The sequence below is a fragment of the Diabrotica virgifera genome, chromosome 1, assembly GCF_917563875.1.
Source record: "Diabrotica virgifera virgifera chromosome 1, PGI_DIABVI_V3a".
Lineage (NCBI taxonomy): Eukaryota > Metazoa > Arthropoda > Insecta > Coleoptera > Chrysomelidae > Diabrotica > Diabrotica virgifera.
In genome coordinates, this window is record NC_065443.1 from 293,870,570 (window position 1) to 293,892,992 (window position 22,423).

Consider the following 22,423-nt stretch of genomic DNA (forward strand, 5'->3'; position numbering starts at 1 on the left):
TTCAATATCTTTTGGCGTACAAAGATAATGGGTTAATACTCCTTGTGTCACCGCGTTTTTAGCCAATTCATCTACCATTTCATTTCCAGTTATTCCACAGTGGCTTTTAACCCATGCCAACTTAACAGACTTTCCTTGTTGCTGAAGTTCTTTAATTTTATTTATGATATATAATTCAATGTAGTTCACTTTTGATTTAGGATTTATAGCACTAATTTTACTAAGAGAACTTTTACTGTCACTAAAAATTATAAACTTTGAATGATTTATATTAGATAAATATTTTAGTGCTTCCATTATCGCTATTAATTCAGCTGTGTATATACTCATAATCAGTATCGTTTCGACAATCATAGAGTGAAGGTCGCTCCAATATTATTGTCTTCGGTGTTTTCAAAATAATTGCTATTGTGATATTTTGTGAATTTATTTAATTAGTGCTAATAAACTGATATATTAGAGTCATAAAGTTTTTCAACAAAAACTAGGTAAATATGGAAGCAGAGTCAATAGGTTCTGGCGAACCGCCTGACCAAAACAACTCTAAAAAAACTAATATGGATAACAACAGGTCTGTAAATAATTTAATCGATTTTGATAATAGGTATAAATCTGATGACAAGGCACCATTCTTTGTTTACATTGAACATAAAAATTCTAGTATTGGAAGATTATTTCCAATCAGGGTCGGTTCTTTTTTGTTAAATGATCCTTTAATAAAACATGATGTAGTAGACATAAAAACGGTAGGTATTAGTAGGGTAAAAGTCATATTAAAAACTTATTCTGCAGCAAATAAATTAATTAACCATGAATTGATAATTAAAAACGATCTAATAGCATATATCCCTAAATTTTACACGCACAGAAAGGGCGTAGTCAGAATGGTTGACACGTTCTTTTCGGAGGATTACCTGAAAGACGCAATCATTTCTGAAAAGCAGGTGGTGAATGTACAAAGAATGCAAAGAAAAATAACCAACAGCGACGGTACTACTCAATTAGTACCAAGACAAATAATTATTGTAGAATTTTTGGGCAATGAAGTTCCCCAAAACATAATAATTAACTTATGTAACTTCGTAGTTGATCCTTACGTGCATCCAGTGGTCCAATGCTACAAATGTCTTATGTACGGACACAGCTCTAGATTATGTAAATCCAAGGAGAGTAAATGTAAAAAATGTACAGACACTTCTCATACAGAAGAAAATTGTAGTGGAAATAATCTATGCATATATTGTAAAACTAACGAGCACACCTCGTTGTCAAGAAAGTGTCCAATATACGAGAAACAGAGAAAAATTAAGACAATAATGGCAACAGAAAATATAAATTTCAAAGAAGCAGAGCAACTACATAACAACCCGAACTACGCAAAAATAACTACTAATAATAGATTTGCTATTTTAAATAACATTACTAATTTTCCAAGCTTACCTAACCCAACTAACAATACCTCTAATTTCACATTAAATAATCCGGCAAAAAGATTTAGTAACACAACAAATACAGCTAATAAACGTAAAGCAACTTCTCCTCCAATTCTACCCCATTCCTCTGCCTCAACTAGCAAAAGACCCACCCCTAAATCTAATCCGATAATCCCTAATCCTTACAGGGACGAATTTATTGACTATAAAGAGAAACTTATATTACTTGTGACATCTCATATAAACCAACTCATAGATACTACTAATCAATCTCAACCCATATGCAATTTAGAAAATGAATTAAGAAAACTTATTTCTAATAATCTAGAAGATACAGGTACTAACACAGAAACGGATAATATAGGGACTAGTCTTAATGACAGCAGTCACTAACTTCCAAATGGATAAACACAATCAGCCTAGTCAATCATTATTAAATATTTTACAATGGAATTGTAGATCTTTAGTTAGCAATAGGGATAATCTTGTAAATTATATTAATAATTTTCATGTAGATATTATTATTTTATCCGAAACTTGGTTGAAAAGCCAAATGGATTTTAAATTAAAAGGATATAATTTTGTTTCAAAATGTCGTGACAGCGGATATGGTGGCGTAGGTATTTTCATATTAAAGAGCATTGATTATCAAATAATAAACATTAACTATAATTTTAATAGTGGAATAGAAGTGTGTGCAGTCTTACTTAATAAAATTAATATATCTTTTGTGTCTATATATAGACCTCCTGACATCAGAGTAGATAAAACAGATTGGATACATTTATTCAAACAATTTGATTTTAATAAAACAGTTTTTTGTGGTGATTTTAATGCCCACCATTGCATGTGGGGCCCGATCCCGGATGACCGTAATGGTAGAACTTTAGTCGAAAGTATGGATTTTCTCGAACTAGTCTTTCAAAATGACGGAACACCTACTAGAATCGGTCCAAGTGGGAATCAGTCTGCCGTTGATTTGACTATCACATCAGCTACATTAACAAACCGTATAAACTGGTCAGTACACTCTGACACACTGGGATCCGATCATTTTCCTATTAAAATAGAACTTAAAATTAATCCTTCTTCTTTTCTTATTAATCCATCAACCAAATGGAATGAATCCCGCGCTGACTGGAAACTGTTCCATACATATTTAGAGAATCAACTTTCTACCTTTTCAACAACCGATGATCTTTCAAACGATGAGCAGACAGCTCAACTTTTTCAAACTATTTCCATTGTCGCCTCTAAATCTATGCCCATAAAGAAACCCTTTACTCCTTCAACCCCAAGGCCCTATTGGTGGGATGAGGAATGTACACATATAATAAAAAAACGATCAGAAGCTTTAAAAGCATACCGAATGCAAAGTAACTATAATAATTACATAATTTATAAAAACATTGCAGCCCAAACCAGACGGTTATTTAAAATGAAAAAAAAATGTAGCTGGATTCATTTTTTAAATAGCTTGAACAAAAGTACTCCTCTCTCAAAAATTTGGAGAACTGTAAGATCATTTTCCAACAATAATCAATACAATAAGAAACCACAACTTTCTGAAGATCTCATTAATAAATTACTAGATCAACTTGCACCTTCATCTGCCCCAGGTAATATTGCTGATAATAACATAGACATTTTTCGTTTTAATACTAACATAGATCACATGTCAAAACCTTTTACTTTTTCAGAACTAGAGTTTGCTCTTAAAAAAAGCAGAAATACAGCACCTGGTTTAGATGGTTTTACCTATAAAATATTGGACAAATTGCCATTAAATGCTAAACACATTCTCTTACAAATCTTTAATAATTGGTGGTTGAAACAAGAATATTGCGACACTTTAAAAAATATAGTCATATGTCCTATACTTAAATTCAACAAAAATCCAGAACTTCCATCATCTTATAGGCCCATCTCCTTATTATCATGTGTAACAAAATCTCTTGAAAGACTAATAAAATTGAGAGTAGAACATCTTTTAGAAAGTAAAGCAGTTTTTCCCTATTCACAGTATGGATTTCGTAGAGGTCGAGGCACAATTGATGCTCTCATACATTTAGTTTCGGATATTCAACTTTGCTTCTCAAAGAACGAATTTATGCTATGTTTGTTTATAGATTTAAAGGGTGCGTATGACGTGGTTGATTTGGATATATTATATTCAAAAATGGTGGCATGTGGTATCGATAAAAGATTATCTGTAAATATATTAAATTTGTATGTTAACAGAAAAATATATTTACGTGACCATAATAATGTATTACACGGTCCAAGAATATTATATAACGGTCTTCCACAAGGCTCAATTCTAAGCCCTTTGTTATTTAATGTTTACACTGCAGATCTGCATGACCTGATAGATGACAAATGTAAAATAATACAGTATGCCGATGATATATGTTTATATACCAGCCATAAATCCTACGATGATTGTATGTTTAATCTAAAACGTAACTTTAGGAATATAGATAGGTGGGTTAAAAACATGGGATTTAGCATATCAAAAGATAAGTCTTCGATTGTATGTTTTACAAGACGTAGACAAAAAATCAGAGGCAAATGCCATATAGGTGATTATGCTTTTCCCTTAGAAGAAGAGTATAAGTATCTGGGCATGATCCTAGATAAAAAACTCTTGTGGTCTAGCCATATAAAATATGTGAAACAAAAGTCAGAGCGTGGAATTAACCTTCTGCGTTTCGTTTCCAAAAAAAGTTGGGGGGCAGACCAATATATTTCCTTAATGTTTTATAGATCCTACATACGATCCATTCTAGATTATGGCTGTATTCTTTATGGTTCTACTTGCAAAACAAATCTTTTAACACTAGACAGAATACAATATAAATCTATAAAAATCTGTCTAGGAGCTATGATGTCCTCACCAAGTCATGCAGTTCTAGCAGAAGCTCAAGAACCACCTTTATACATACGTAGGCAAATATTAGCAAACAAATGTCTAATAAAATACAGAACGTTTAATACAACTATGGTTCACAAAATAGGTCTGCTTTCGACAGAAAATTTAACAAATTCTTACTGGAGGATAAAAAATTCGCCTCCTCTTACAGAATCTTTTATCGATACGAATCTTTACCAACCTTATATTTCACAGCTACCAAAATTTCCTATTTTCGAACATGACTTTGAAGTTCTGATAGACAAACCAACCATTATAATGCCATCTTATTCAGACTTGCCAACTTTAACAAATCTTATATTTAAATCCATACTAAACAAATTAGGGAAAAATTTAACAGTAATTTATACAGATGGATCAAAAACAGATGAAAGTACTGGTTTCGCATTTTTTGTTTCAAACAACAACTATGCAGAAAAATACCGAATTCCGGATTGCTGTTCTATTTTTACAGCCGAGGCTGCTGCCATACAGAAAGCACTAACTTGGTGTGCTTCTAATTATTGCGAGAACGTTGTAGTAGTCTCAGACTCTCAGGCAGTACTACAAGCTATTTGTAGCCATCCATTAGATAATTTCCAAAACTCCAGTATTCTTGATATCAAAAAAACATTACATAATCTAAAATCCACTAAAAAAACAGTTACTTTACTGTGGGTTAAAGGACATAGCGGAGTGATTGGAAACGAAATAGTGGACGGAATGGCAAAAAATACATCCGACATACCAGAAATCACAAACATTTTCAACTTCAAAGACCTATTTTCTGTTATCAGAAGTGTTGGCAGGGAAAGATGGAGGTCCAAATACGAAGATGTTCAGCAGACATCAAGAAATCATTACTTTTCTATTCACCCATTATTACCCAAATGTATACCTCATTTTAACTACAATTATAACAAAGTACATTCCTCATTAATAACCCGGCTAAAACTTAACCATGGCCTTTTTCCAGAGCATCTACATAGGATTGGAATCTATGAAACTCCCTTCTGTCCGTGTAACTATGAGTCCATCGGGGATCTGAACCATGTATTCTTGGATTGTCTTAATCATAGGGATCAGACTCAAAACTTATATTTAGGTTTAATTAACCTTAACATTAGCCTTCCAGTTAGCATCAGCAATCTTTTATCTTATTCTGACAAATCTATATTTAATATCTTAATCAAGTTTATAAATGATTCTAAGATAAAAATTTAAACATATCTATAACAAAATTCTGTGGCAAAAAGACGCTTTGTCTAATGCCATCTCTTTCCACACACACACACACACACACACATATACTCATAATAGAATTTAGTTTAAACATTTTACTAATTTTATTACTGCTATCCCAATAGGCACATCCCACACCTTCAATATTTTTTGATGCATCTGTATATAGCATACAATAATCTTTGAACATTTGTGAACTGTCGGAGATAAACACTAATTTTCTTAAAGATATAGGCAACTTGCTATAGTCCCTTAAAAAGTATACCTGAACTTGTTCCATACTATTAAAGTCAATATTATAATTTGGGTTTATGTCATATTTATAAAGTTGTTTATCATATATTGTCATTTTTGAATATAAATCTACCATATTTAGAGTTTTCTTTTTTATCCAATATTTTTCTGTCAAGTCTGCTAAAAACAGTTGATGTATTTTGGAAATTAAACTTGCCTTTTTTTCATACAATCTAACTAAAAGGTTGATGCCAAGTTTTTTTCGTCTTATATCCATCGGCATTTCACAGCATTCAACTTGTAGATTATTTATCGGTGTACTTCTTAGGGCTCCTATACACAATCTAAGGGATTTATTAATGATTTTGTCTATTTTATTTAAATGACACTGTGATGCGTCACTGTATAATATTGATCCGTAGTCGAATATAGCTCTTATATTATTTTTAAATAACAACAAAGAAATATTTGGATCTGCTCCCCAACGTAAGTGTGATACGAATCGAAGAAGGTTTATTCCTTTTTCTGTTTTTTTAACTATATTGTCTATATGTTCTTTCCAGAGAAGCTGTCTATCCAGAGTAATACCCAAATATTTAACATAACTTTGTACAGGATAGGATATATTGTTTATTAAGATGTGATTGGGTATTTCTTTTCGTTTTCTTGTAAAAATACATAATTTGGTTTTGGAATCAGATATATTTAGTCCATGTAATTCACTCCATATTTTAATATGTTTGTCTCCTTCTTCAATGGATTTGACTGCATTTTCTATTTTAATGTTTTCTTGATAAATAACTATATCATCTGCAAATTGTAAAATTTTTGTTGAGTTTAAATTTTTTTCTATATCAGAAGTGTAAATTAAATATAACAAAGGGCTTAATATTCCTCCTTGAGGTAAACCACCCATCGCTACTCTTGGACCAAATGTGTTATTATTTACCGATATATAAATTTTTCTACAGTCATACAATTTTATTATTTTTTGACAGAAGCATTCTGGCAGACCTATTTGTATCATTTTGTTATATAGTATATTTAAATTAACGTTGTCGTATGCTGCTTCAACATCTAATAAAAGAGCGATTACTGAAGAATTTTTCGTAAACGCTAAATTTATATCTGTTACCAAATGACTCACAGCTTCCACAGTAGAATGATTTTTTCGAAATCCAAATTGTGTTTGTGATAATTTATTGTTTTTTTCTAGCCAACTTTCGAGCCTAAGTTTTATCATTCTTTCCAGTGTTTTTGTTATGCAGGAGCTCAATGAAATACCTCTATAAGATTCTGCTGAATCAGGATTCCGATTTGTTTTGAGAATAGGAATCACCCGGTACTCTCTCCAGTTATCTGGAATATCTTCTGATAACCATATTTGATTAAAAAAATTTAATAGTGTTTCTTTCCCTTTTTGATGTAAATTGGCCAACATAATATAATGTACATTATCTATACCTGGAGAAGTATTTTTCTTATTCTTAAGGCTTATTTCTAATTCACAGAAACTAAATGGAATTGAAAGTGGATGCATAGAGTTTTTTCTTTCCATTACATTAATTTTTGAAAATATATTATCTGGACATAATTTTCTTAAAAACTCCTCAACCCATTCTCCTTCAGTCACTGGATTTACTTGTGGTTTAAAAATGTTTTGTAATCGTTTGGCTTGATTCCACATATCTTTAATTGGTGTATTTTTGTTTAAAGTTTTACAAAAATTTCTCCATGCATTACGCTTACTCTCTAATACAACTTTTTTGGTTTTCGCTACACATTTATTATAATTTATATAATTTTGTATATTAGACTGTAGTTTAAACTTGCGTAAAGCTAGTTTTTGTTCTTCTATTACCTTTTTACAATTGTCATTCCACCAAGTTTTTCTAAATCGTGGATTAGTCCCTGTTCTCTTCTCCGGTATACATATCTTACAATATTCGTTTAATTTATTTAAAAATTGTTGGTAATTTAAATTATTATCTATTTCCATGAAATTATCAGTGATAGAAGAGAAAAGAGACCAATCCGCTTTATTTATGTTCCATTGGAATTTTGTATTTACACATTCCGCTTTATTAACATTAATATTTGACTTAATAATAATAGCAAAATGATTTGATCCTAATGTCTCGTCCACAACATCCCAATCGAAAAAATGACTAATATTTGCTGAGCATATTGTAAGATCTATTGCAGATTTATTATTGCTATTCGGTCTACGCATCAAAGTTTCTTTACCATTATTTAAAATTACAAGATTACAGTCCTCAATAGCTTCTAACAGATTTTTTCCTATAGTATCTACAGTACTACAACCCCAAACATAATTGTGGCTATTAAAATCACCACCAATTATAAAAGGCTTCTCTAGACTATTAAAAAACTTTTTCCATTCATTTAGAGTGATTTTAAGATTTGGTTTTACGTATATTGAATAAATGTTTAACTTTTTTCCGGATTGAATTTTAATTGATATGCTATTGCACATTATGTCATTAATTTGGTGAAAAGTAGGACTGTTGTAAAATTTTATTAATTTTTTCAAAAGGATGGCTACTCCACCATATCCATCATCTCTATCATTCCTAAAGACATTATAACCAGTAAAGTTAATAAAATTACTTTTTTTTAACCAAGTTTCTGATATTAATCCTATATCTATTTTATTGTCATACAAGAATTTTTCTAAATAACCCTTATTTGTTTTAATTGATCTCGCATTCCATTGAAGAAATGAAACGTTAGCCATCACGAGGTAATAATAATTGTGAAATATTGTTTTTTAATAATTCCAACGTTTTTTTATCTAAATTGTGATTAATTTGATTTAATGTTGCTGAGATAAAGTTTACTATTATTTCTCCTATATTATTTTGATTATCGTTTTGTGTTTGTGTTGTGTTAGAATAAATGGGATTATTAAAATTATAACAAGGCTGACTTTGTATTCTTGGTGTTTGCAAAATTTTTCTGCGTGCTTCCATTGTTTCTTTATCTACACTACTAGAATCAATACTACTTGATCTTTTTCGTTTAGATATTGTATATTTATTTGAAGTATTTTCTTGGTCTTTACTTACTGTTGAATAACATTTTTTATATTTATTATTAGCTTCATAATATGTTATATTTTCATTATTCATAATTTTTTTAATATATTCCTGTTTTTGTCTTTCTGTACAATCTGCTCCCTTGTCAGTAGCGCTGTGTTTTCCTTTGCACAATACACAAAGTAAATTATTCGGATTGGAACAATTAGATTTGTTGTGTTCTTCGCCACATCTTTCACACCTATCTTTTCCTCTACATTGGGCACTTATATGCCCAAATCTCAAACACTTTAAACATTGGATTATTCTGGGTGTATAATTTTCCACCTCGTATATCATTTTTTCTATTATTACATTTTTTGGTATAGACTGACCTTTAAAAGTGACAATTACGGTTCCTGTTTTTACATAATTAGTATTACCATTATCTTGAATCACTTTCCGCATAATTCTTTTTACATGTAATACTTCGAATTTAATTCCAAATCTAGGTTTAATTAATGATAATAAATCATTATCTTCTATCTCTTTATCTACCAATTTTATAACACCTTTCTTTTGAGTAAAAAACGTTGGAATATATGCCTCATATTCTTTGCTTCTAAGAATTTGAGAATCAATTAATTTATTAGCACTAGCAAAATTATTTAGTTCTACCTTGATTTTATTTCTACCAACTACTGTAATTTGTGTGATATTATTTTCAATTTCAGGAACTGCACTTAAAATCAAACGGGCCGTGCCGATCCTGTGTAATCGACCAATGTTACCGTTTTTATTTTCTATGTGTACTATATAAGGTGCATTATCTCCAAATTGATATCTATGTTTTAATCTTAAATTTATTACTTTATTTAAATTTTGCTTACCTGACTTATCTGTTTGATTTAAATTTGTCAAATTTTCATCGTTATTGCAACTAAATTTGTTACTTACCTCAATAGTACTACTTGTTTGGTTTTGTTTGTTTGTTACCTTATTATTTACTCTATTGTTATTTTTGTTTAATTCCTCATATTCCATCATCCCATCTCCTTCCATTTCTACATAAAATTTACCTTTATCTGGAGGTTCGGGTGGTATACCTTCCATATTATTTGTTTTCTGAAATTTAACTTTTAGGCGCTAAATTTCACACTTTCTTACAGATCACTGGTTTAGTACTTCTTTATACTACTCGTAATACTCAAAAAGTTAAGAAAAAACCTTAAAAATTAATAATTTTTAGGAGAACTTCTAAATAAACTGCCTTTCAATTTGACGTTTATTTGACATTGATTCTTGTTTCTTTACTTTATATTATGGTAAATATCTAAAAGCATATTATGAAATAAAACAGTTTTATATAAAATGTTTACTCTTTCATTTTTCTTGAGATATGTTTTAATATTTATTTTACTGTAGTAACCATTATTTCTTTCAGATATAACTTATCATTAATAATTTATTGTTTAATATTTGTATGTGTATGTTTATACATAATATAAATGTCTCATTAATGAAGTCTACCGCGATATACAGGGTGTAACAAAAATACAGGTCATAAATTTAATCACATATTCTGGGACCAAAAATAATTCGATTGAACCTAACTTACCTTAGTACAAATGTGCACAGAAAAAAGTTACAGCCCTTTTAAATTACAAAATGAAAATCGATTTTTTCGAATGTATCGATAACTACGGAGATTTTTTATTGAAAATGGACATGTGGCATTCTTATGGCAGTAGCATCTTAAGAAAAAATTTTATTAAAATTTGGACATCCCATAAAAATTTTATGGGGGTTTTGTTCCTTTAAACCCCCCAAATTTTGTGTACGTTCCAATTAAATTATTATTGTAGTACCATTAGTTAAACACAATATTTTTAAAACTTTTTTGCCTCAGTACTTTTTCGAAAAGTTTCGGTTAAGTACGATTATGGAGACTTGGTAATATGTAATATGAACATTTATTTATGATTTACATTTTTAGGGATATTTTGAACAATATTAAAAAAGAAGTTACATCTTGATAAAAGCTGCCTTTTCGAAAAAATACAAAGAGGCAAAAAAGTTTAAAAAACGCTGTGTTTAACTAATGGTAAATTCCCATAAAATTTTTATGTAAACATATTGAAAAATAAGCCTCAACTCGAAATAATCGCATATACTCGAAAAAATCGATTTTCATTTTGTAACTTCAAAGGGCTGTAACTTTTTGAAGTTATACTTCTTTACCGGCGATAGAGGGTGAATTTTTATATGGTAAAACCTAGCGACCGGGCGCATGCGCATTATAACTTTGTTCTGATTGGATGTTCAAATGACATGTCAAAAATTATTCAATATGGCGGCTGTGGCACAGCTGTAGTTAGATTATTTATGGTTGTTGCGTTTTAAAATTTGTGTGAAAAGAAACAACAAACAAAAGTTAGTTAATAGTTATACTGCCTTTTTAAACAGTTTTCATATACCTATATTTTTGGACTTTTGGACTATTTTGGACAAGGAAAACTCATTCTAATTTGGTAAGTAGTTTTTATTATAATCATATTGTAATTATACATTTGGATTAGGTTGAAATACATACATTTATTTTCTCAAGAATGCGGATTTTAGAGAGAAATCCCAAATTAGGTTCGATTTTTATTTTTAAATTATGATTTTTTGGCGTAGATTTATTTATCTAGTAGGTATGTAGTGCTTTGATTTACATACTTAATTTGATTACCAACAAAAGTTCTACCAATCTTCATCTAATATATTGTTTTCTTACTGTTTTGTTATATTTTTATATTTTCTTCCACAAAATTTAAACTACATAATTTAATTTTCAAAATAACTGTCAAACAGTAAAACGTTCAGTTACCGTATTTTTCCACATGATAAATAATGTGGGATTGGACGAGTGAGTCTACGCTTCGATTACGAATCAAAGCGCCACGAAGTTCACGGGTTCAATTCCCGATGCAAGTTTTATTTTTTTATTTTTTTATGCATGTTATGATTGTAAGTATATTTGTTATATAATTTTTTTTTTCAGAAAATGCGTATTTAAAATTTTTGCCAACAATTATTATCGTTCAGAAATCATTTTTTCTTTGTGGCATTTTTCAATGTGTTTGTGTGCGTTTTATTCTTTTATTTTTTAAAATTTTTGGTATTGTCTTAAAAATCACATAATATGTAGTAGAAGTATAACTTCTTAAGTGCGTACAAAGTACACACACATTCTTTTTTTATGTGCATATTTGTACTAAGGTAAGTTAGGTTCATTCGAACTATTTTTGGTCCCAGAATATGCGACTTAATTTATGACCTGTATTTTTGTTACACCCTGTATACAATGTAAGTAAGTACCTATTATTACCTTTTCGTTACTGTTTAGTATCATTATATTACTTTACAGCATACCGGATGAGTCCAAATTCATCAATTTCACACTTTTTAATGTGCAATAATTACCGTCTATATCAATATTGATGATACTCAATGTATTTCTTTCACACCTTCAATATCACAGCAAACAAACATAATATGACAATATCAGTAGAAAAAACTGAAAGTATAGTGAAAAGTAAAGAGCCGCGTAGATGCAAATTAGAAATAGACGACAAAATTGTAGAACAAGTAATGAAATTCAATTACCTAGGAGTAAAGATTACTAGTGACAGGAATTTAAGAACAGAGACCACAACGCAAGCAGCAAAAGCAGCAAGAGTAAGTGATTGCCTCCGAGAAACCATATGGAGAAACAAATATCTGACCACGGAAAGCAAAATAAAAGTATACAAGACAACAGTAAGACCAATCCTAACATATGCAGCGGAGGCAAGGAGGCAAGAACGAACATGTAAACCGAATGGAACCAGATAGATTAGCGAACATATGTAAAAACAACAAGTCGCATAGCAGAAGACCCGTTCGAAGGCCACCTAAAAGGTGGAAAGACAATGTACAGTCAACAACAACTGAAACAGAATAAGAGGCAGACAAACAGGAGTAATCCTAGTCGTACGAAGAAGAAGAAGAATTTAATTATTTAGTGTTCTTGTACCTACCAGGTTTCCCTGGATGTTAAAACACGGGGAGTGCCCAAAATTATATTCTCTTTTCTCTTTCTTTAAGTATATCTCCCTCTTTAATCATTTGCAGTCTAGCTCTGACGAACTCTGACTAAGGCCTATTTTATACTTTACGACTTTGGTCGTCACGACAATCATCGTTTGTCGTGCTCATCGGACTTTCACACTTTACGACAGTATTCATCTTATTGTCGTAGAGACCACAGGGCGTAGAATGAATCAGGCAAAAATTTATTATTTATACATAATATATTATTTATACGTAGAAAAATTTCTTTGAACATCTGCAGGTGTGATTGGTACGTATTTAACTTAAGACAAATGTGCCGGTACCATTTTACAACAATAAAATATATTTGGGCTTTCTGCAGACAAATATTAGTTTATTACATGGCAGGTATAACGATGCGGGTTTTCCCGCTTATCTCTTAAGCCTAAGAGGGATTAAAATTATTATGATTTATTGAATTATTAGAGTTTTATTATAGCTCTGTATACTTCACAGAATTTTGTTTAAGACAAAAAAGTAACATGAAATTCCACTATAGTTTATCATAAGAAGTAAAATAAACAAAGATAAGCAACATATCTTTAAAATAAGCATTTTTACTAAAAATCCTAATTATAATCTTTTGTAATTAAATAACATAAAAAATAATACTTAATTGTTCTGAAGCTATTTTCTTGTGGTCTCTTATGCAATTTACTATTTTAGTTGTGAATAAGCCACAATTTTATTTTATGATTAAGTTTATTTGACGTTTCGATTTCCACTTCGGAAATCGTTATCAAAATACTTCTTCTTCTTCTTCTTCTTCTTCTTCTTCTTGTCTTTATCTTTATACGTATTAGATTACATGCCATAACTATTTCAAAATATTTTATTAGATTTGTACTTTATGTTCTGTTTTAAATAAAATGTAGCAATAAAAATGTTATTCAAATAGTGATACATTAAAAATAACACAATTAAAAATGTTGCGTTTACATAACGTTGGAAATTATTGGGCTAAAAATTCAGGTTTGTAATCTACGAGTATACTTTAAATGTAAAATAAAGTAAGTACAACTTACCAAACTTAGTTTTCTCCTGGTCCTCTAAGTTTTTAAAATCAGGGTTAACCTCCACTAAAACTTCACGCCATGCATTCCTTGTCGCATTTCTGTCTTTATACACATCCAAAGTTTTGTCCCACAACACTGGTCTACTTTGTACCAGTGCAATTAAAAATTCCCCATCTATATTGTCTGCCATTATGTACGTGCCACTGGATTCACTGGTACTACACGACTAACTGTCGTTAAGTATGGAAGCACTAATTTAGGCCCGTGGTTCACTGATAGCACGGAACGACACGACCGTCGTCCATTGCACTGACATTGGACGACAGGCGAGGAGCAACGGCACGACAGTTAGTCGTGGTTGTCCTGTGTGAAAGGCTCCGTACATTGCTGTATTGGACTAATGGAATGTACGACTAACTGCCGTTACGACCGTTTGTCGTGACGACCGAAGTCGTAAAGTATGAAATAGGCCTAAGATATCTCTGCCAGACTAAAGAATGCTCTTAGTTGGCAGGCAAGATCGGTCCAATAGAGATGTTAGCTCAAGATTTTGATAGGCAGCCAATGCAAGTAATATTTGCCTATGTATTAAATTTAATAAAAAAAATGTTTATTCCGGGAAGCAGATGGAGGTCGACCTAGATTCAGATTCCGTACTAATAATGAAAAATCATATTTAATAATGTAAATGTAACATAAAAAAACATTATTTAATCCCTTACGTCGTAGAACATTCATCTTCAATTTTTTCACGAACACTTTGAACACAGGAGACCAACTTATACACTGTATTTATTTCACTGAATTTTTATTTATTAATAAATAAAAAGGGGACAGAATACTGATACCAGGACACACATCATTATAAAAATACTTAAAAATTGATTTTGCATACACTTTATTTGCATATTATGATAAGACCAAAGCTTGATTAGCTAAATAAATTCAGGATATAGTCCGTTCTTTAACGGTAAAATATTGCAAAATCTCGAAATTTTAAAGAACCGCTTGGATTGACATGAAATTTGGCATACACATAGCTAACAAGTCAAAGAAAAAAGTGATATTGTGCCGATATGTGCTTTTGCCCTGGAGGCGGTTTTCACCCTCTCTTGGGGGTGAAAAAATATTCGTCCAAAGAAAATCCGGAAATGGATAAACTGGCTAATTTTAAGTAACTTTTTTTCTATAGAGTTTTTTCACTAAGTCAATACTTTTAGAGTTATTTGGCAGTGAATATGTTCATTTTTTCAACAAAATAACCACGCTTTTAGACGGTTTTTCGCAAATAACTCAAATAGTAAGTATATTGTCGAAAAAACATTTTTAGCAAAAATATAGCCTGTAAAATTAAAAAAAAAATAGTGTATGTATCACGTCTCTACACCTAGTAGAAGCAGAGTTATAGCTAATGAAAAATAGGTTCGTATTCGTCAAATTCCAAATGAAATAATTTAACGTGAAATAATTTAACGTGAAATAACCAAAAATCAAGCACATTTCGGGGAAAACTCATTACAACTTATTTAAAGTGTTTAAAAAAAGATTCATTTTTGTTTCATAAAAAAAATTTCTAGCATCAAAATTAAACAAGTTACGCTCAAAATGAAGTTAGTCCCTTTTGGTTTTGGTAAAAAAATCGAGAAAATCACCCCCTAATTAGTATCTTAAATGAACTTAATCGTTACAACTTCACAAGTTTCTTGACTCGTCTATATATTGTTTATATGATCTGTAAGTTTCATCGATTCAAACTCCTTATTATTGAAAGGGCTGTAGTTAAATTGGTTGAACGAGTCACTGATCACGAATGTATGCAAATTTAGAAACACAAAATCTAAATCAATTTTTGTCTAACAGAAAAACAAATAAATACATGATATTCAGAAAAGCAAATCTGACTTTTTTGTTTTTCAAAATTTTTGGTATCTAACAATTTTTAAGTTATTTTGAAAAAAAAGCATATTTTTCAAAATTTAAATTTTTAAAAATATTATTTGAAACCAAATTTTTTCAAAAATAAGCACTTTGAATCGATGAAACTTACAGATTATATAAACACAACATAAGTAATATAATTTGTGGAGCGGTAACGATTAATTTCATTTAAGTTGCTAATTATGGGGGGGGGGTCTTTCCGATTATTTTTGCGAAAACAAAAGGGATCAACTTTATTTTGAGCGTAACTTGCTTAAATTTAATGCTAGAAACTTTTTGTAAAAACAGAAATAAACCTTTTTTTTTAAACACTTTAAAAAAGTTATTATGGGTTTTCCCCAAAAAGTGCTTAATTTTTTGGATATTTCACGTCGAAATATTCTATTTGAAATTTGGTGAATATGAATCTATTTTTCATTGACTATAACTCTGGTTCTACGACATCCAGAGACCTAACGCGTACACCATTTTTTTTTACTTTTTTATAAGCTATATTTTTGCTAAGAACGTTTTTTTCGACAAAATACTTACTTTTTGAGTTATTTGCGAAAAACCGTCTAAAAATGCGGTTATTTTGTTGAAAAATGAACATATTTACTCGCAAATAACTCGAAAGGTGTGTACTTGGCGAAAAAGCTCTATAGAACAAAAGTTACTTAAAATTAGTCAGTTTACCCATTTCCGGACTTATTTTGAACATATATTTTTTCACCCACAAGAGGGGGTGAAAGTCACCCCCAGGGCGAAAGCACACCTCGGCACAATATCACTTTTTTTCTTTGACATGTAAGCTATACGTATGCCAAATTTCATGTCAATCCAAGCGGTTCTTTAAAATTTACAGCAAAAACCGTGAAAGAATGGACTAATAACGAAACCATATTTTTACATATTTACTTATTAACAAAATGATAGACAGAACGGTAAATCCAACGTTTACACAGTCAATAATAATAACGCTGTAGTAGTTACGATTTTGTATATGTAACGAAGATTTATTAACAATAAAAGTAAATAATGATATTTGTTATTAATAAAGTGCTTCTCAATAGTAAAGGATACTGTTCTTATTCAAATAAAACACTTGACGTACAAATTTTTCTATTACATTTAGGTCAAAAGAAATTGAAAAACCCAGTACTGCGTTTCCCAGTAAATTCTAAGAGATGACAAGGCTGAAAATTTGAAGCATTCTACCTTCATCAGAATATGAGGATAAACACATTAAAATACGTAAATAATTTCTAATATATTAGTGCTTTAGATATCATCACTATCATTCTGGCTTTAGCCTCCTACTCTGCGTACGTTTTTAGCCTCCTAAAAATTTATCTCCAGTCATTCCCGTCTACCGTCTTCCTCCACCAAGTAAGTATTCCCATATTTTTCATATCTTCATCGATGATATCAACAAACCTTGTTTACAAACCTCCACACTTTATTGTCATTCACCGCTCCATAGATTCACCTTAGTACGTTCCTTTTGAAACATCTTCACTTTTTTTTGGGTTCAGGTTAGAGTCCAGGACTCTGATCCATATGTTAGGACTGGTTCCTTTTCCCTCTTGTAGGTTTAACTTGCCTCATATCTTTAGTCTTCCAGGTTTTCTTCCTTCTCCTCTATATTAAGTACCCGGTTAAAGTATTCCACCCATAGATTCTTGCATCGATCTTTCCTTGTTTTTAATACGTCGCTAATCACACTTCTGCATTGGATTGTAGTTGCCTTGAATTATTTTCTGTTGATATTAACTTTGATGTAGAATGTTCTGAATTTTTTCTCGGTTAAGGTTTTACAAAAAAAGTCAAATTTACTACAGAGTGACATACCCTCTATTTTTAAATACATCCAAAATTCTTCAGTTGTGGCAGAATTTTGGTGTAAATCAATCGCATATTGATGGACCTGACAGAAAAACCCATTCCATAAATGGTATAGTTCACACTCTTTTTTTGTGATATGGCAACCTAAACCTTACTATTGGAAGGCAGAATCTTTCGCTGATATTACCTTGTTTGAAATGACTTTGTTCCACAATCGGTAAAGGAGATTCTCTAAAATCTTCAAATATTTGTCCGTATTTAAAATTCCATCGATAAAATACTTTTCCACACTTTTAGACGACGTGCTACACAAGACCATAGTTTGGTCAGAGACCAAATCTTGTGGCAGAGAATTTGACTTTTCTCTTTTGAGGTTGAAACGCTTCACTTTTCCTGCGAATAACGCTACTCCTACCATTTCCAATACACACTTCAAATCTGGACTCATCACTCCATTGTATTACATCCCATCGTGAATATGTCTATTCTTAATGCTTTTTTGACCATTTTAACCTATTTTTCTTTTGTTGTAATATTACAAGTGGATTTTCCTGTGAATGAGGTACTTAACATGAAATTTTTCAAAAACAATTCGTACAGTTTTTTAAACTATAAATTTACTGTGTAAGTAGGAAATCTTAATAGCAAAGTTTAGTAAAAAATTATTTGTTGAATGCATACTTTCTCCGTATACACCCATAGAAACATATTATACAGGGTGAGTCATGAGGAACTGTACATACTCCTACCTCGTATAGAGGCGCCTATGGTGAATAACAAATGACCATTAAAAAGTGTCTGCTCCCATTGTTTAATAATATACAGGGCGAGTTTCGCATTTTGACAGAAATTTATATTCGTCATAATTTTTGAACGGTCAGATCTATGTGTCTCTTATTTTGGTCAATCGTTACACTATTGCCACCTAATCAACTGATTTTTTCAAACTAGAAATAAATCAGGTCCGGCTTTAAAAAAATTAGTTCGTTTGGGTCTTAGAAAAAATTTCACCCTGTATAAGCTTATTGAAAACTCTAATATGAATTTTACAAATTAGACAAATAGGCAATTAAAATAACATATTTATTTTTTTCCGCACACGATTGCTTAATTTTTTATAAAAAAATCAAATTTGATTATGAATTAAAAGTTTGGTAAAGTGCATAAACCATAGATTTAACAAAATTAACTTTTATTACCAAAATTAATTTTTTTTTAACAAATATTTAATTTATGTTACCACCAATCAACTGATTTATTCAAACAAGAAAAAAATCAGGCCCGGATTTAAAAAATAAGTTCGTTTTGGTCTTAGAAAAAATTTCACCTTTTATACGTTCTTTGAGAACTCTAATATGAATTTTACAAATAAGACAAATAGGCAATTAAAATGGCATATTTATTTTTTCCTCACACGATTACTTAATTTTTTATAAAAAAAGATCAAATTTGACTATGAATAATTAAAAGTTTGGTAAAGTGAACCATAGATTAAAAAAAAAATAACTTTTATTACAAAAATGAATTTTTTTTGAACAAATATTTAATTTATGTTATCACTTAATCAACTGATTTATTCAAACTAGTAAAAAATCAGGCCCGGATTTAAAAAATTAGTTTGTTTGGGTCTTAGAAAAAATTTCCCCTTGTATACGTTTTTTGAAAACTCTAATATGAATTTTACAAATAAGACAAATAGGCAATTAAAATGGCACATTCATTTTTTCCCCACACGATTACTTATTTACTTATTTTTTATTAAAAAATCAAATTTGACTATGCATAAAAAGTTTGGCAAAGCTTTTGCATAGATTTAAAAAAAATTAACTTTTTTTACAAAAAATAATTTACAAAAACAACGTTTTTCTTAAAATTAAAAGTTTTACCATTTTTTTCTTCTGTAACACGTCTAGATCTAAAACTTCCCATAACACTTCTTTTGGACTCTATAGTTTAACATAGACGTGATCAAATTGATAAATTTTAAAATTTTCCACCTAATTTTTGCGATTTACAAGTTTGCAACTTTTACAAGAAGAAGACTGAAAGTCTACAACAATTTTCATAGTTTTCACAATGGTAAGAGGTATGTGCTGTAAAAATTTCAGAAAAAAAAAATATTAAAATGGAACAGAGTTGTAGCGAGTTAAACCGTGAGATAATTTTTTTTTCATTTTTAGGTTAAAATTCCGATTTTGACAGATTTTTTAATAAAATATTAAGTAATCGTATGGGGAAAAAAATAAATATGCCATTTTAATTGCCTATTTGTCTAATTTGTAAAATTCATATTAGAGTTTTCAAAAAGCGTATACAGGGTGAAATTTTTTCTAAGCCCAAACGAACTAATTTTTTTAAAGCCGGACCTGAATTTTTTCTAGTTTGAATAAATTAGTTGATTAGGTGGTAATATTGTAACGATTGGCCAAAATAAGAGACACATCGATCTGACCGTTCAAAAATTATAACGAATAAAATTTTCTGTCAAAATGCGAAACTCGCCCTGTATATTATTAAACAATGGGAGCAGACACTATTTAATGGTCATTTGTTATTCCCCATAGGAGCCTCTATACGAGGTAGGAGTATGTACAGTTCCTCATGACTCACCCTGTATATGTTATAGTCAAAGCCCGAATTTCAGTTACTCCTAGGTTTGACTAGGCAATCCTCAGGTCTGACTGACTGTCTTAGTCAAAGCCCGAAATAAATTACAGTTTCGGCCTTTGGCTAGTCAAACCTAGGAGAGACTAAGTTGGTCAGGCAAAGGTCGAAATTTAATTTTATGAAATCGGGGTTTGACTAGTCAAACCCCGATCATCTATTAAAATGTCGTAATTTGTTAGATTTGGTTTATTAAAACGTCATTTTTTTATTTTAATAAAAAAATGAGTAAATAATTGATGGATTCGACCGTTACTTGATGGAAGTTCATTTTATCTAATAATAAAACACTGAAAACGTTTGTTTTCTATACTTCCACAGAATTTATTATGACTAAGTGACTACAGCTGTTTCGGCAGAGTGCCTTTCTCAAGTGATATAGTTTACAATGTGTTTGCCTTTTTAAGTCTTCAACTGAAGAGGTTCAGGAGTGGGGACGTTGAGGAGAGTGATAAAAGCCGAAAGAGAAAGCAACTACAGAGTGGTATGTACAAACTAACGTGTGGTGACTGTCCGAAAACGTACATCGGTCAAACTGGCAGAACTTTTGACAAACGGATAGCAGAACACAAAAGGGTATTCAACAATAGAAAAACAGATACTTCTACATACGCACTTCACCTTCTAGATCATAATCATTCTTTCAAGGAAGAGTTTCAAATTCTGCATATTCAAAATAAAGGCCTTAAGTTATCTTTTTTAGAATCTATGGAAATTAATAAACTGAAAAATACAGATATAATTCTGAATGACCAACTCGAGACAAACAGCTCCCCACTCCTCAACCTCAGTTGAAGACTTAAAAAGGCAAACACATTGTAAACTATATCACTTGAGAAAGGCACTCTGCCGAAACAGCTGTAGTCACTTAGTTATAATAAATTCTGTGGAAGTATAGAAAACAAACGTTTTCAGTGTTTTATTATTAGATAAAAAAATTAGTGTTTATTCTCACATGTTAAGGCAGTATGGCATTTAATGTTGCACAATACGTTGACCTTTTACACTTACATAATTTTAAATAGCATTTATTATTGCATTAGCAATTTTAAAAGTCTTGTTCTCCAAATTTAGAATATTTTGTACTAATTTCTCGTAGAGACAGCTTAACGTCTGGAACATCTTCGAAATTAAAAAAATGCTCTTTGCATTCTCTTACTTGATTTCTTGAAAAAAGTGTGTTTATTGTTGCGTATTTCGTACCAACTCTATATAAACGGTCAACTGTTTTATCTTGTACTATACCCAAAATATTTCGAGTATCTCCTTTGGCTCTATCAAAGCTGGGGATAGGTATTGTTACAATTTTTGCGATCGAAATTGAAGGAAATTACACCAAACAAATCTGTGTCACACCATAACAAATGAGAAAATTATTTCATTAAATATTTAAAAATATTATTAAAATTTTTACACAGAATAAAAATATTTTAAGGAAATAGCTTCCACAGAATTGTATGAGTTTAGTGTACACTCCCAATATTTCCAATATTTCTTCTTTTTATTTTTAATGAAACGTTATTTGAGCTTGTAATATTGTGAGGCAGGAAATTTTGTGTTGTACGTTTCCCACTCTGAATCTATCTGAGTTGAGCGAACGGAGTTTGATTCTTATTGACACGTAACTTGGTAATTTCTTCAGATGTGGTTTGTTGTATTTGCCAAAAAGAGAGCTCGGATGCATATACGAGCATAATTTGTAATCAGGTGGTACATGATGTGTGCGCTTGCACACTTGATGCATACTATGACGGTTTTGAAATAAAAGTTACATGCATGCGTTGTGCAGAGACAGAAAAGATTAAAATAAATAAAGGAAAGGCGATTGAAGGTCTTCATGTGCAGGCTAATGCTATGAAACAATGTAGTGAAAAAAAATTTCCTCCAAGTTCGATCGGAAAAACTGTAACAATACCTATCCCCAGCTTAGATAAAGCCAAAGGAGATGCTCGAAATATTTTGGGTACCATACAAGATAAAACAGTT

The 22,423-nt window shown here is 30.7% G+C and overlaps 1 protein-coding gene across 1 annotated transcript in view; it reads right to left on the reverse strand.

The window, feature by feature from the left end:
- Positions 1-22,423, reverse strand: part of LOC114324226 (uncharacterized) — a 117,774-nt gene that overhangs the window by 90,234 nt on the left and 5,117 nt on the right. The gene's annotated exons all lie outside the window — the stretch shown is intronic.